We start from the raw sequence: 17,663 nt of genomic DNA on the forward strand, positions 1-17,663 counted from the left end.
ACAGCACAGTTAGAGCCAGGGATCCACACTCCCACCCTCCAGACTCAGTCCACACTGTTGTCTGCTTCTCTGCTCACAGGCCCAGCTGGAGCCAGGTAGAATTTATTGATGTACTCGGTACATGGGGTAATTTCACTTCTGTTTCTTTTGTTTGTTTATTTTGGTTTTTCCAATATCTGCTATTAGGTCCTAGCAAATTTTTCTAGAAAACACAAGAACTTCTCTCCCATATACAGACCCAGTGTCTACTCAGTTTCCTAGGAAAATGAAGTAAAAGTCACAAAAAAGTGAATCACAACTACGTGTACTCTCCTGAGCTAAGTGTGGGGATCTAGTTAGACACTGAAACCACTTGGGCCTGTGGAAGCTAAGGTTCATTTCTGTTGCCACAAAGGCCTCTCTCACTGAAGTTTGCACATGCCCAGTCCCCTTTTTAAACCTCAAAGATAATTTGGACACAAATTTCAAGGACGTTTATGAGAAAATTCACTGATACTAAATTCCACATACTACCTATTCATTTCCCTTAGACTAGTAATCAAAAACTACCTGTTTTAAAATTTAAATATGTAAACCAAAATGATTTATACAGACAATCTAGGAATGATTATTTTATAAAGGTCACCATTTTCCTTATTCCTCTTTTTTAAATGTATTTGTTCAGTGGGATTGGGGTATTCAGGAGTTAAAGAGAAAAGATTTATTCCACTAGAAAAATCAACAAGATGTGAACCACATTTTGGAATTAGAAACAGAGCAGTTGTATTAAAATTAAAAGAAAAAAACCACTAGACTTAAAATTTTAAATGTGCATGCGTATGTATGCGCACACATGTTCAAATCCTTGTTTTCCTCTAACTAGCTGAGTTAACATCAATGACTTTACCTCTCAGAACCTCAATTTCTTTATCTGTAAAATGGACAAAATCATTCTGAATTCATTCTGGTCCTGTTGTTAGGCTTAAAAGAAAGCTTACATCAAAGAGCCTAGCATAGATCCACACAGATAGCAAGCATGTATTAAGTGTTCATTAAATTTGCTAGCAGCAAATGAAATCTGGATAGAAAATAACTACATAAACCCAATCTTTGAATATTTAATAGTGAAAATAAAGGTTGAGCGTGGTGGTTCATGCCTCTAATCTTAGCACACTAAGAGGCTAAAGCGGGTGAATTACCTAAGCTCAGGAGTTCAAGGCCAGCCTGAGCAGAAGTCAGACCCCATCTCTACTAAAAATAGAAAAATTAGCCAGATATTGTGATGGGCACCTATAGTCTCAACTACTCAGGAGGCTGAGGCAAAAGGATCACTTGAGTCCAAGAGTTTGAGGTTGCTACAAGCTATGATGCTATAGTACTCTAACTAGGGTGACAGAGTGAGACTCTGTCTCAAAAAAAAAAAAATAGTGAAAATAAAAATATTTCCTCCCTACTCTATTTTCTACTTAACATTGAATGTATTGTCCCAATTAATGGCCAGAACTTTGTGAAAGTTACTGCCACAGAAACACAGACTGAATTTGTAAAAAAAAAAATGAAGAAGTAAAATAAACAGTTATTGCATTCAAAATGTTCATATCATTTACACTAAACTCCAATCCTGTGGTTTATTCTAAGAAAAACATACTGAAATTTTCTACTCCTTCAAAAGCAATTTCAACTTTTCAGAATATTTTTATGCCCTCCATTATTGGACCCCATGGAGGTTCCAAGCATTGAAAAAATGGATACGCAAAGAAATGGGAGGTTTATGATATTCACAGATTCTTCAGGGTACCGATTTTCATCCCCAAAGAGAAAGCGATTTGTGTTTCAGAGAAGATAGGGAAGCTGCAGGCCATAGAGGGGAACCTAGTATTTTCAGGAGCCCTGCTTCACTCAGAGTTCAAGTTTCTACCGAGCAATCTTCCTGCTTTGACACGGTATACACACTGGTGTGCCGGAGAGTCTAAGCACTCTCTTCTTTCTGTACACATTCCCTGAAGCAGTGGTTTTAGCAAACTTTTACATGCTTATGAATTGCCATCACCTTCTCAGTGTTGTCGTCTATCCAGCACTTCATGTGCAGGGGCATAAAGACACTTGCCTCATATGTCCATCATGTACTAACCCAAGTATCTTATATTTTTCTTCACTAAACATGATTCCATCTCCCAGAGAGTAGTACCATCATTCACCCACAGTATATAAGCCAGGAACTGGGAGTAGATCTAAATTCACCTTTACCCTCCCTATCTCCTAAACCCAAATCTTACTGACCTTCCCTTCCAGATCTTCATAAGTCCAACCTACCCCCTGTCTTGTCTATCATCACTGGCTGACTTCAGACTCACAGCATTTTGCAATTGCCATATTGTAGTACATTCCAAAAAGGTCATTTTTCCTGGGTCTTCCTACCTCTAGCCTTATCCTCTTCAATCCATTTTCCACATGGCAGACATACTTATATTCTCATTATTTTTTTTAATTCAGTCTCCATAGAGACTGTCAAAAAATGCCAATGCCAGGCGGCACCTGTGGCTCAAAGGAGTAGGGCTCCAGCCCCATATACCAGAGGTGGTGGGTTCAAGCCCAGCCCTGGCCAAAAATACTGCAAAAAAAAAAATGCCAATGCCAACTATATTTCAAGTCATCACAGCAGAGTATCGGGAAAAGTTTTTAATTAGCAATAATTGCCTTTGGATAAACCTCATTTGCTACTATACTGCCACCGCACAAAGGTACAGTTATATTCCTAAAAGGCCAATATGACCATGTCACATGGCTGCCCCTGTCCCTTCACATTGCCTCCATGGTTGGAGGCAACGTATTTTGGCATCTTACCTCTTACATGTGCTCAGATTCCCCAGCCTTAGCTTCTGCCACTTTCGTCAGTATAATAAATGCTCAAGTAACAGTAAACTCCTCAGAGTATCTTTCTCTACAATTCTGGCTGTTTCACAGCATGTTCCATTTTGCAAAGTGTTGCACGTCTTTGCAGAGAATATCTTTTCTTTTCCCTTCCCAACTCAACCCAAGCCTTGTTTCCTCCAGAAAACTTCATTACAGTGGGTACAACAATAGCAGGTATAGAAAGGATTTTGCAAAGTTAAAACTTCTTTTGAAAAAGTGGGAATTTACAATATATTTTCCTTCCGGACTACTCTGAGATCCTTTCTAGAGCAGAGAACTAAGCAATATAATGTGATATTTAAGAATATGGTCTCTGAATTGTAACCTATGGGATTTTTATCCTGACCCTGCCAGTTTGCAACCAGTTGACAAACTCTAGACTCTTTAGGTGATATCTTTTAAAAGATGATAATAGATAACCAGTTTATCTTTTTAAAGGTGATAATAATGACACTAAGCTCAATGGAGAGTTATCAGAATAGAATGAGCTGAAACATAAAGGATGAGAAACAAGGAGTCAGTCCTGCAAAGACTTGGAGGATGTACGATTCAGGGAGAGACAATGGTGATTACAAAGGCCCCCCTGATGAAACGTGGGTAACTGGATGATTTACAACCAACATCCCCCCTGCAATTTCACTCAGCCTGGGATTATGTTTTCTCAGAGAAAGCAGTGAAAGCACCAGTATTAACACAGAACCTCATTAGCTGGGATCTGCTTCATTTCTTCTGCCCCATTTGGAGTCGTTCCAGACTATCCTATCACTTTTAAGCCATGGGTGAAACTTTAAAGCCCTCCAAAGTGGTAAAAGGGCTACACTGGCAGGGACCCAAGGGATGAACGTCAATGCTAAGTGCAGCAGTCCCGCAGTAGCAGCCTGCGAGGGCATCTCCACCACGGCCTGCCTCTGGATGAACACCGCAAAGCACATCCCACTGGGGAATGTGGACTTCTTGTCACACTTGACAGCAGGCTTATTTCAGCATGTGACACGTTTGCCAAATGAACAGAGAGTCAGTGATCGCACTGGTTTTAAAAATGGTTTTTGCTTTGTACTAGAGAAATGAAATGATTTATGAGTTTGTCAGGGAACGGATGCTGCCTTTTGGAAAAAAAAATCCTCTCTGTTCCTCAGCATCATGAATTGCAAATGAACGAGAGGGTGATGTATGTGTGCGTGTACATGTGTGCACACACGTATCACAGTGCATGTACCCTTTCTTCTTTGCTTCTGTGGTTTGGACCACTGTGTGCCTTCACTGACGTTGCAAGTGAATTGTAATTATAATGCCAAGCATTCACTTCCAAGACAAGCCAAATCTGTCTTCCATTAAAGTCATGGAATAGTTAAACATATCTTTTTTTATTCCCAACCATAATAAAAAACAGGTTCCCCACTCAATCTCATGCTCCAGAAGACAGAGGATTCCACATGTCACATGGTCCTTTCTGTGATATTTGGAAATAGATCCTGATGGTGTCCCAGGCATATCAGCAGGAGCTCAGCCTAACTATGGCTCATCATGTGCGCTGTGGTTTGGACAGCAGCTGCGTGGAAATCCTGAAATGTAATCGATTTCCTTCTTAAGACACTGAGCCTGTTTGCCAGCTACTAAGCATATTCCTCGGTGTGTCCTTCTGCGATATTAGATGGCATCACAGAAATGAGAGCAATGCTTTCTTTTAAATGAGAGATGAGGAGATACTGCCCTTCGGGAATTGCTTCCAAAGGAAAAAATAATGCTCCAGTTTTTCTGTTCACCAGTTTGCAACAATCATTCTGATGATATATGTTCATAAAACTGCCTTAGACATGAAATCTTCCTGTATAATTCAGTGGTTATTGTATCCTAATGCTCTAAATTTGTATGCCTCCAGAATGCAATTTGATAATAAAAGTAACTCATTAAAGAACATTTCAATAAAAAAATCCCAAAGATTAAATGCTCTGCAAACATTTACCTCCTATACAAAATCTATCTGGCATTCAATATTTGCTTTTTCTTCCAAATTTTTCAAGTATGCAGAAAATTACCAATAGACTTTAAATTGCAATTTAAAAGATCATAGTCTTTGAAACTAAAACTCCACAGTTCTTTAGTCAGAGGATTTGTGTTATATCTGTAGAGTTAGATTTACCTTATGTTTTATTTAAACCATTCTTTCTTTTGTGGATACACAGTAGTTGTACATATTTGTGGGGGTATCTGTGATTTTTTTATACAAGCACACAATGTATAATGATCAAATCAGGGTAATTGGGATAGCTATCACATTAAACATTTATCATTTCTATGGGTTAGAAACATTCCAATTCTGCTTTTCTAGGAATTGTGAAATGTACAAATGTTATTGTGAAATGTACAACAAATAATTGTTAACTACAGTCATCATTTTGTGCTACTGAACACTAGATCTTACTCCATGTATGTAATATTATTTTAATACTCATTAACCCACCCCACATTATCCCCCTCCCCATGACCCTTCCCAAACTGGCAGCTCCCACATACAGTGTTTAGAACTCATAAATTTTCTATTTGTATCAAAATCTCTTATCAAGTAGAATTACTTTAAATCAGTTTCTCTGTTTGAGATTTTCTACACCAAAAGTGTAGTATGAATTCAGATCCCATATTTCTGAAAAAGTTCACAAATTAAAATTACAGGACATAAAGTCAACATACAAAATCAGTAGCATTTCTATATGCCAACAGTGAATATTATTTAAAAAAAAAAAAAAGAAAACAAGAAAGTGCTCTTGTATACAATAGCTATAAATAAAATAAAATACCTAGGACTAAACTTAACCAAAGAATGAAAGATCTCTACAATGAAAACTATATAATACTGGTAAAAGAAATTGACAAGAAGACAAAAAAATGAAAAGATATTCCACGCTTATTAATTGGCAGAATCAATATTGTTAAAATGACCACAGTCCCCAAAGCAAGCTACAGATTTAATTCAATCCCTATCAGAATACCAATGGTATTCTTCACAGAAATAGGGAAAAAATCCTAAAATGTATATGTAACCACCAAAGACCCAGAATAGACAAGCAATCTTGAGCAAAAAAACCCAAAAAAACAAAAACACCAAAGCTGGAGACATGATATTACTTGACTTCAAATTATACTACAAAGATATAGCAAGCAAAACAGCATGGTATTGGCATAAAAGCAGACACAGAGACAAAAGCAGAACAGAGAAGCCAGAAATAAATTCATACCTTTATAGTCAACTCACTTTCAACAAAGGTATCAAGAACATACATAGAAGAAAGCCCAGTCTTATCAACAAATGGTGCTGGAAGAACTGAATATCCATATGCAGAAGAATGAAGCTAGACCCTAATCTTTTGCCATATAGAAAAACAAATCGAAATAGGTTAAAGACTTAAATGTAAAACTTGAAACTGTGAAACTACATTGGTGAAACACTCCAGAACCTTGATGTGGGCAAAGATTTCTTAAGAAGACCCTAAAACAAATCTGAGTTAAGACCAAAGCATAAATATTCATTGATCATTCTATTTCTTTTTTCCTGTAAAGTGATTGTTCTTAACTTTAATTTACCTTGGTTTACACTTTGAGGTTTTTTTTTTTTTCATTTTAAGATTTCATTTGTTTTTAATAGACCAATAAAAGCTGTCCACATACTTACGGTGTACAACATGATTTTTTGATATATGTATACACTGTGAAATGGCTAAGTATATATTATTAATTTACATATACATTATCTCACATACTTATCTTTTTTTGTGGCGAGAACACTTAAAATCTATTCTCTTAGCAATTTTCAAGTATACTGTTCCACTTTTTAATTAAGGTGTTTTTCCTATACTTATTCTTTCTGATTCATAGGAGTTCTGTTATATTCTTTATATACACCCTTATCTACTTTGGAGTTTTGTTTTTCACATACCAACTAGTTATTTTATTTAAGTAGATTTATTTTATAGAAACAACCAATTGATTCAGTACATTAATTCAGTCTTTCCTCACTTTTAATTCATCATTTCCATATATAAAGTTTTTATATGCATCAAAATCTCTCATCAAGTATAATTACATTAAATTAACTTCTCTGTTTCAGATTTTCTAAACCAAAATAGTAGTATGAATTTAGATTCCAGGTTTATGAAAAGCTCACTGATAATTTCAAATGTTTAAGACAGAATAGATGTTATCTTTTTCTCTGATTTATTACTTTGTTATCTCCTTTTGGGACACAGATTTATTTTTTCTAGCCTAGCCTCCCCCTAAATGTGTAGAAATAGAAGATCCAGCTCTTTGCAGAGGTCACCACTATAACTTTCCGCCTTGTTCCAGCTCAAAGCTATGTCTCCTTTCTGCTATTGGACCGTAAGAGCAAAGGGATTTAAATTACTTGAGGGAGAAAAGCCCCTTAGGACCACTTGCAGCTTCCCTGATTGCTGGCTTCAGGATCCACTGTTTCTCTAGATTCCTGTTCCTTCTCTGTTTGTCTTCTACAGATTTCCCTAATTTTCTAACAAGTGCAGCTATGCATTTAAACAGTGGTTTTCAAATAATGACAATAACTCACTTAAATATATAAGTTTTATAGGGTAACCCAGTACACACAAAACCTTTCAACTCATAGAACAAATACTTCACCTTACCACCTGCGGGGCATTAGGCTGTTTTCATTCTGTTCTATTTCACTCTGCTCTTGCTCTGTCCTATTCCATTCCATTTCATTCCATTTTATTTCATACCATTCCATTTAAAAAATGATAGTTACAACCCACAAAATTGGTTTTCTTACTTACCCCTGGGATATTTAAACTGCAGAGCCTACAGTTTAAAAAACACTCATTGTAAAGGAATGTTTCCTCCCCCCATCCTCCTTTAATATTTTACTCGGAAGTTTTATGGATTTGATAACATAAGGATCTTAGGATACCTAAATTGCAAGTTAAATGTTAACTTTGTTCTCATTGCTAAAACGAGGCTAAAGACAGCTATTGCTGGGAACTAGGGCTATTGCAGGGATTACCTGATATCCTGCACTCAAAGCACTTAGTCTCTGGCACAGAAAGGCCCCCAGTAAATGGCAATGGGTCTTTATGGCTGGTTTTTGCCTTTAATCTCATTCTTTTTGCCCCACAAAGATTATCTCTAAATGTGATCAAAAGAAGAGAAAGTTAGAATAAGCCTTCTAGCTCTTCAATTGGTAGTTTCTATTGATTAGCTTTCTTCACTGGTTTTTTGGTTACGGACATATGATAGTTAGAAATCAGAGTTCTCTGCATCATCCTAAATAATGTCCATCCCAACTTTCCATAATTACACAGTATACGCTGAGGAAAGTTTGACCAATTATTTACTAAAGGGTTCTAGTAATAGCTAAAAGTTGGTTTTTGAGTTACTTAAATTTACCACCTATACCCTATAAGGGCAAGCCCCTACTACGTGGGCCCTGGAAGGATATCCCACAAAGATTCTTTCCTTACTCTCTCTCTCTCTCTCTACTTCTTTCTGACTTTCTTCCCTGAAGGACTTTATCCATCTGTCCCTTCCCACTTGCTTTTCTCAGCTTATGATAAAGTGGTCCTGCCCACCATGACTCCTTAAGTCTTTCAAACTCCACAGTTTTTCCTTTGGAAACTCAGTTTCTGATGGATCTACAGATGAAGAGGATGGTGGGTGGGTATGAGAGATGCTTTCATTCATTCTGGTCCTTTGCTGATTTTCTCCCAGTTCCCTGGTATTAAATACAATAACTGTGATGGCTGATTTCCTTCTGTAAACTGCTTGTCTAGTTGATATAAGTCTTCCTATTCATATAACTTTGGCTATGCTCCTTGGGAAATTATATCCTGGCCTTAGAAAGGTAAAGGTTCATTTTCCCCCTTCCCTCCTGGGGCTGCACTGGAAAAGCAGAAACTCTAATGAACACCCCTTTCCTCTGTCATCGAGGGAAATGATGTTGTGCCAAAGGAGTCTTCTTGTGGCTTTTCAGTGCCTTTCAGGGCTGGAAGTTCCTTGTCACGACTTCCAAGGCATTTTAGGATTTGCCTCCTGACTAAATTTCCACCCTTATTTTCTGCTGTGATTGCTCTCCACACCTCCCACTTATTTCTCCCATCTCTGTGTTTGTTTTCTGGCTGTCTTTGCTATATGGAATTATTTACTATACCCCTGCTGGTTTTCTACGCCTTCTGGTCCCTTTTCTGGCCTTTGTCTAGGCCTCTCTCCTGGGACACTTCTCCTTAACTCTACCTTCTTTATCTGATGATAATTTATACTTTCCAAGAAAGCCAATCCAGCACCCAGCCCTTCCTTTCCAGACCTACCCAGGGGTCTCACATTGTACCCTGCATTTCTCTGTGTCATTATACTTGACGTGGAGGTCTATAAGGGCCTTTCCATTTCTAAGCACTCAGAATGGATATTAAGTGAATGCTTGCTTGGACTTAATTATGAATTAAGCTCAAGTGCAGCCTCTTGTGCTACCTTTGGGGTTAAATCATTTAATCATTTTTAATTTTCTCCAACCACAAGGGTGTGAAAGGGATGTCCCTTTCCTCTATCCATGAAACTTGCTTGATCTTTCTTTGCCTGAGAGTCAGCTCCCTGACCCGCCAGGAGAGACTCTTCCAGTGATGCTCTCTGTAGGCTGCTTGAATATGGTTTGGGTTTGGGGTTGGGAGAGAGAGAGAAGTTTGGAATAGTAGCTGCCTCATCTTCCATTTGCTTTTAGATGCCTCAGTTTGAGCACATGCCCCCCAAATCAGCTTATCAACTCCTGAATTGTTTTATCTACATTTGAGGCAAAGGAATACGGTCCAGGTGGGGATTTCCATCCAAAAGGGAAAGTGCTTCCTTACAAATTGGGCCAGAGATTGAAAACTGGAGCCTATGGCAAGTGCAGAATACTCCATCTGTCAAAGAGATTGGGTTCACCATCAGTTGGTGGGCCAGACTCACAGACTATGCCTCCAGCTACCAGTCACTGAGCCCAGCACCTTCTCCCTCTGTCATGTGCTGCACCAGGTACCCTCCTGCAAGGATGGTGAGACTCACATCTTGCCAACAAAGAGCTTGAAGTCTGTTGAAGTAAACACTACTAAATAGATCATTAGAATGGAGTGTGATAAGAAGTAAGCATAAAAGTAGAGAAGACAGAATAGAGAGTCACTGAGGAAAGTTTAACATGGCCCAATGTAGGGAGGATAAAATTCACCAGGGCAATAAGGAGGCAAATATTTTTCTGGATGTGTTATGTGGAAAGTGATTTTGGAAAACCCAAAGTTGCAAAGGACCCAGAATTCTATTCCTGTGGATATGCTTGCCACTTTAGTTAAGACTGGCTGATATACTCTGGGAAATAAGAGAGGACAGCTGAGCAGGCAGCAAAGGAAGAAGCTGGTGTGACCACATGGCTTTCTAGAGAAGAGAGGCTTGGCAGTCTCCTTTCTTTGAGATACCAGCTGCTTATTGAAGTAGGATAAAGGGAGCTACGAAGAATTCAATCTCAGTATTTTAAGCAGTAGCTAGGAAAAGGTCTCTATCACTCCCAATCCTACTTTCACCATGGAAAATGTGGCAAATAGGATGATGAAGAGAAGATAAACAAGGTAAACACCAAAGTTGCTACCATTCAGCCACTCTCTAGTGACCACTGGCTGACCTAGAGACCTACATGTATTTTGTAGTGATTAAGGAGAAACCTCCAAAGACAAAAAGGTCATGATGGGATGACCTGTGCTCCAGACAGCCCTGTAACTGTCCAGAATTTTTCCCAGCATTGCCATTTACCTTGTTATCAGCCTCTGAGAAGTCTCTACACCTGGTTTCTTGGTGCTCAGCCCACAGGCTCCTCCTTGGTTCCTTTCTACTTTGATATGTGCCTTTTCTTCCCCCCCTTTTAATTTAATTTTTATTAATTATAACTGTATACATTTATGGGGTACAATGTGATGCTTTGATATACAATGTGGAATGTTTACATCAAGAATAATTAACATAACCATCACCTCATGTACTTATTTTTGGGATAAAACATTTAAAAAATAGTCTTAGTTGTTTCTTATGATCCTTTGTATAAAAACTGCTACATTGAGTTACAGGTTACCTGAGCTGGGTGCAACGCCTCACTGCACACATATGGGACCTTAAACCCAAAGAAGGGATGGGACTTTACCAATACCACACAGTTGGGGGAAAGCTTAGCCTTCTCAACTACATCCCCTTATACCCGAGTGCCAAGCCTTCACTTTGGGAGTTCTAGTCTACCATTTTAACATTCTTGTCTCAAAGATGGCAGGATAGAGATTTGGAGAGGATTTAACCTTATCTATGATCACATGGATAAAAAATAGTGAAAAAAGCATATAAATCAGGAATCTTTGATTCCACCACTTTTTCCTGCTACATTATATTGGAACAAATCTAGGTAAACAAATTTATTTCAAGAATAACTTAACAGAGGACCTTCAGAATGGAAAAGATATTTGCATATTATGAATTGGACAAAAATTTGATACTAGGACCTATACAGAACTCAAATTAATCAACAAAAAAAGACAAAACAATCCCATATATCACTGGGCAAGAGACATAAATAGAACCGTCTCTTAAGAAGACAGATGAATGGCTAACAAACATGTGAAAAAATGCTCATTGTCCCTACATCAGAAAAATATAAATTAAAACTACCCTGAGATAACACTTGACTAAAGTAAGAATGGCCCACATCACAAAGTCTCAAAGGAGGGGGATGGTGTGGACGCAAAGAGAAGGGAACAATTTTACACTGCTGATATGACTGCAAACTAATACAACCTTTTTGAAAGGAAGCATGAAGAATCCTCAAAAAAGTCAAATTAGACCTGCAATTTGATCCTGCAATCCTACTAGGTATCTTACCTGGAAGAAAAAAATTCTTTGATCATAAGGACATTTTCATTAGACTGTTTATTACAGCTCAATTTACAATCGCCAAAATGTGAAAACGGCCTAAATGCCCACCAACCCAGGAATGGATTAACAAGCTGTGGTATATGTATACCATGGAATACTATTCAGACATTAAAAAATATGGAGACTTTACATCTTTCGTATTTTTACAGACTTTACATCTTTTTCATCTGGACGAAAATGGAACACATTCTTCTTAGTAAACATCATAAGAATCGAGAAGCAAGAATCCAATGTACTCTATTCTAATATGAAGGCAGTAGATGAGCTAATACAAGGGGTAGGGAGGGGAATGAGCATGTAGGGAGAAGGAAGGAGGGAGGGGGGACAGAGGGTCACAATGTGTGACATACCTCTTAGGGATGGGACACAATATAAGAGGGATTTTATCTAACAAATGCAATCAATATAACCTAATTATTTGTACCCTCAATGAATCCCAAACAATAAAAAGGGGGGGAGGGAATCACTTACATCTCATGTCTCCTGAAGGAAACTTCTCTTTCAAGTAAACTGAATTATCTTTAGACAACAGCTAAGAGGATATATCTTAAGGTGTCCTTTAAACATCTAAGACAATGATTTGTGGCCAACTTTCTTCCTCAGAAAACAGGCATAGTTCTATGGGAATCTTTGTCTTATCCATTCTTAAAGTAGTTTTGTGTGGCTGCAGTGCATAGTATATAGCCAGACTGCCTTAGGGAGAGTGAAATATTTGAATTTTTGCAATGACTTATGCTGTCTGAATTGCATCCAGTGCTCTGATTCTTCCTGTAGCTGGAAAAATTGGTATTTTATGCTATTTTGACAGTAGCTAGACTGAAATAATTCAGAGGCAATTCATATTTTTGCTCCACTGTCATACTGGAGAGGAAGGAGATTCTCAATTAGTCACCAAATGGCTGGAGTAAATGCCTTCCATACCTCTGTTGACAGGACATGTAGTAGGCCCATAAGAGAATCTTATCTGAATGGTGACAATAGCACAGGAAAGCAGAGGCTGTCATCATCAACAAATGTTGGGCACCAGTGAGCCATTTTATGCAGTGTCTGAAACAAAGGAACTGAGAAGTTCATCTAATCCTCCTCATTTAAAAGTTGAAGGAGACTAAAGACTAAAGAAAGTCTTGCCTTTTCTCTGGCTATCAAAAACAGACAGAATTTAGAATGTCTTATGTTCATAGATCTGATGAATCAATATTGTCAAAATGTTCATACTACTTGAAAATGATCTGTAAATCACAAACTCTATCAAAATTCCAATGATATTTTTCACAGAAATAGAAAAAAAATCCTAAAATTTATATGGAACCACAGAAGACATCAAACAGCTAAAACAATCTTGAGCAAAAAGAGAAAAGCAGGAAGCATCACCATACCTGATCTCAGGTTATATTACAAAGTTATAGTAATCAAAACAGTATAGTCTTGTAATAAAAACAGCCCAGACACAGACACACGAACCAATGGAACAGAATAGAACACTGAGAAATAAACCCAGGAATATATGGTCAACTAATCTTTGACAAGGAAGCCAGGAATGCACAATAGTGAATGAATAGTCTCTTCAGTAGATAGTGTTGGGAAAACTGAATTTACACATATGAAAGTGAGATTGACGCTTTATCTTATGTCATGTGCCAAAGCTCAAAATGGATTAAAGACTTAAATGTCAGATGTGAAACAATAAAACCTCTAGGAAAAAACACAAGGAGACATTGGTCTTGGCAATGATTTTTTGGCTATGGCAACAAAAGCATAGTCAGCAAAGGCAAAAATAAACACTTAGAACCACAGAAAACTAAAAAGTTTCTGCACAACATAGAGAACAATCAACAGAATGAAAAAGCAACCTACAGAATGGGTGAAAATATTTTCAAACTGTATATCTAATATGGGCTTATTATCAAAAATATATAAAGAACTCATATGATTCAATAGCAAAAACTTAGACATGGTCAATGGACCTGACTAGACATTTACCCAAAGGCATACAAAAGGCCACAGGTATATGAAAAGGCACTCAAGACCAATAATTATCAGGAAAATACAAACCAAAATCACAGTTGATGTCACCTCACACTGTTAGGATAGCTGTTTTCAAAGAAACAAGAGATAATAAGTATTGTTGAGGGTATGGAGAAAAAGGAGCCCTTGTATTCTACTGATTGGAGTATTAATTGGTACAGCCATTATGGAAAACAGTATGGAGATGTCTTAAAAAATAAAAATAGAACTACCATGTGATTCAGCAATTCCATTTCTTGGTCTATATCCAATGGAAATGAAATCAGTAAGTCAAAGAGATATCTGCATTCCCATGTCTATTCCAGCATTATTCACAATAGTAAAGATATGGGAACAACTTAAGTGTCCACAACAGATGAGTTGATAATGAAAACGTGATGTATACACACTCTCATATATACACACACAATGGAATATTATTCAGTCTTAAAAAAGAAGGTAATGTTGTCATTTGCAATTGCATGGGTGGATGTGAGAGATATTCCAAGTGAAATAAGCCCTACACAGTAAGGTAAATGCAACATAAGCTCACTCATATGTGGTATCAAAAAAAGTCAAACTCATAGAAACAGAGAGAAGGGTGTTTATCAGAAGTGGGCGAGATGCTAGTCAAAGCATAAAAACTTCCAGTTGTAAGATGAATAACTTCTGCAGTAAAGTGTAAAGCATGGTGACGATGGTAATAGCGATGTAATACATATTATATACTTGAAATTTGCTAAAAGAGATGATCTTAAGTACTCTCACCACATGGGGGATGATAAAGATTAACTATAGGAGGTGATAGATATGTTAACCAGCCTGATGTGGTAATTATTTCACAATGTGTATGTATAACAGAACATCACATGTACACCTTAAGTATATATGATCTTTATTTGTCAATTGTGCCCCAGTAAAGCTGTAAATAAAAAGAATTTTGAGCTTTCCTGATGTAAAGTTTGAGTCTCTGCCTCAAACATTTCTATGAGCTAAGTAGGGTCAGGTGCAGTTATTATTTACAAAGAAGCAACCGAGGTAATGATTGGAGAGATTATGCCTTCATGAGGGTTGCATACAGCTTTCCTGAGTGAGATACACAGACAATATTGACTGAATAATCCAACTTCCATCCCCTGCTTCTTTTCTTACAAAACTCTGGTTTAATTTATGTGGCCATGTGCACAAGCCAAGATAATCAAACATGATTGCTATGAACCAGTCATAACACCATTTCTTTCACTGGAGTTGGGCAGTGATCAGTTGGGAGGTGATCAGTTATACCTGATGAGAAACATGAAGAAGTCACTGGGGAACTCTGTAAAAGAAATCCCTCACCTCCATTAGCACAGAGGCACAAAGAAAGAATGTCATTATGCTTTCTCACCTGCACCTACTTTCTGGGTTATTCTGTAAGAACATGATGCTTGGAGCTTCAACAGCCATTTTGTGACCATGAGGGGAGACAATGCACACAAACTGAGGATAGCAGAGCCAAAAAACCCAAAGGAATGGGAGTCTTTGATGACACTGTTTAGCTAGAAACCAAACCTAGTCCTCACATCTCTAGATAGTCTGCTAATCTAACAGAAAGTGACCTTAACTTTGAAGACATTCATGCGGTGATTTTCTATTATGGTCAGTTACTCTTATTTTAAAGCTATATGGAAAACTATTGGAAAACTTCCAATGATGGCTAAAACTCTTAAAAAATAATTTATTGGTTTATTCATAATTGTTATTATAATAGTATGTTCTTTAAGAGGAAGAACTTTTAGATCTTTCAGTCTTGTATTCCCAACTCTTAGATCAGGATCTAGTACCTTGTGGAATCTCTGTAAACACATGAAACTTACATGCAAATACACTTCCATAGACAAATAAATTGCAGAGTAACATGTGCAGCGGGTATGACTAAACTCTAAAATGTTTAAAGAAAGGGGTGTTTGTTGACAGCCTTACATAAGCCAACACTTGTTGGATTTCCCAAACCAGCATGGTACCAAGGGCAGGATGGTGTGAGCTATCTATCCTGGATAAGGCGCCAAGGGGTGCAATGACTATAAGGAATTTAAAAACAATACCAGAACACAGGCTGAAAAGCTGGTCTGCTCTTCATTATCACCATGAGCCAGAAATTATAAACAATATCTGTGATAAAATACTTCATTCCAAGAAAAATGTTTTCTTAGTCTAAGCTCTACACAATTGTTGTGGTGATTATTGAGTTTTAATAATATACATGTTAGCCTTAAATTAACACTTTTTTGTGACTTATCATTTGGTAAACATATTCTACACAGAAGTTAATTCAGGGAACCGTTGTTATACGGTCAACCCCCAACAGGCATAAATCCAGCTATGGGCATTCACATTGGGATAACTTGGAATAATTCCAGATCATTCCAAATGCAGTTCACATCCCTAGTATTTGCGACAGTACATATTCCCATATTTAAACAAAGGATTCTGGATGAACATTGATAGTACAGTGACTAAAAATGATAAAGCAGTAGAACTAGAGTTAGGTCACTTCTGACACTCTAGGGAAGTACTTAGAGAAATAATTTACATTTAAAAATTAAAACAGTAAAGCAGAAAAAGGCACAGGGTATTATGTTCCTGGCTGGCAAGTACAAATTTTACTTTATAAATTAAATATTGTTTTCAGATTGCATGTGAAAACCCTACACTGTACCCCAGAAGTGCATTAATGTACATAGTTACCATTCAATAAAAAATAAATTAATTAATTAATTAATTAAATATTGTTCTGAATTTGAATTTTTCTGATGAGAATTTTTAGATGAGATTAGATACTAATTTACCAACACCAGATTTTAAAATTAACATTTGAAATTTGATGCATAGCAATTGTGGAAGAGGCCATTAACTATACAAGATGATGTGAAAAAATGGATATTTTACATACATAGAAAAAAGATTTAAATTTTTAAGAAAAATGCTAGGAGAAACAGGAAAAGATAGAGGTTTTACCTTAAAAAAAGAAATGAAAAGGACAAAAGGATGTTCAATTGCCTCAATCAGTTTCACAAGGAACTGAATGTTCTAAAGCAATTGATCAAATAATGTTAATATCATAAAGCCATTTTCCGTAATTTTTACAGAAGATTTTATAAAGTATGATAGACATTTTTGATAAACTTTTTGGTGAAGGTATTTTAGTCCCTTTCAGAAAAACATGTCAGAGACATATGAAAGCTAATAGAATAGATCCCACAGAATAAAGACACGGTCAGTATAGTAATTTCTAGAATCTTACGACTCTGCTAAATGTATCCTTACATTTAATAATTTTCTTAACTGTTGGTGCATCTGCTGATTTTTGTGAGAATATTTTGAAATAAAAATGAACAAAAACTCAATTTTTTTGATCAACTATGACAGAAGACAGATGGACAATTCTGACTATGCTATCTATTGAACTTAAATAGGCAAAGAAGACCAGTTCTGACAAAGCCACTGACAGAAGGTGTGAAAAGAGAACGTGTAATGTTGTGTGTATGTTAGTGTGAGCTTGTTCCCTTCTTTAAAAATATATAATTAGAAAATATTAATCTTTAAATTTTTTCCCCTTTGTATAATGTAATTTTTATTAGCATGATTATATATGTGTTCTTAGAACAATTTTCACTGTCTGCATTTTTTTTCCTGATGTTATTATTCATTCATTTCATGATTCAAAATAATTCTGAAGATTATTTTGTCACTTAGAGGATGAAGGGGGTCAAAATGGCCTACTTCCATGTGTCAAGCCTACTAGGCTCACTACTTTCTTTCTTTCTTTCTTT

At 36.9% G+C, this 17,663-nt stretch overlaps 1 non-coding gene across 1 annotated transcript; it reads right to left on the bottom strand.

Annotated features, from left to right (window-relative positions):
* Nucleotides 1-2,580: 2,580 nt before the first annotated feature.
* On the bottom strand, nt 2,581-2,722 carry LOC111723682. Its single transcript, XR_002772177.1, has one exon. It is a non-coding gene; the product is annotated as a U4 spliceosomal RNA (small nuclear RNA).
* Nucleotides 2,723-17,663: the final 14,941 nt, after the last annotated feature.

The sequence above is a fragment of the Otolemur garnettii genome, unplaced genomic scaffold, assembly GCF_000181295.1.
Source record: "Otolemur garnettii isolate 467f Iridium unplaced genomic scaffold, OtoGar3 scaffold00014, whole genome shotgun sequence".
NCBI lineage: Eukaryota > Metazoa > Chordata > Mammalia > Primates > Galagidae > Otolemur > Otolemur garnettii.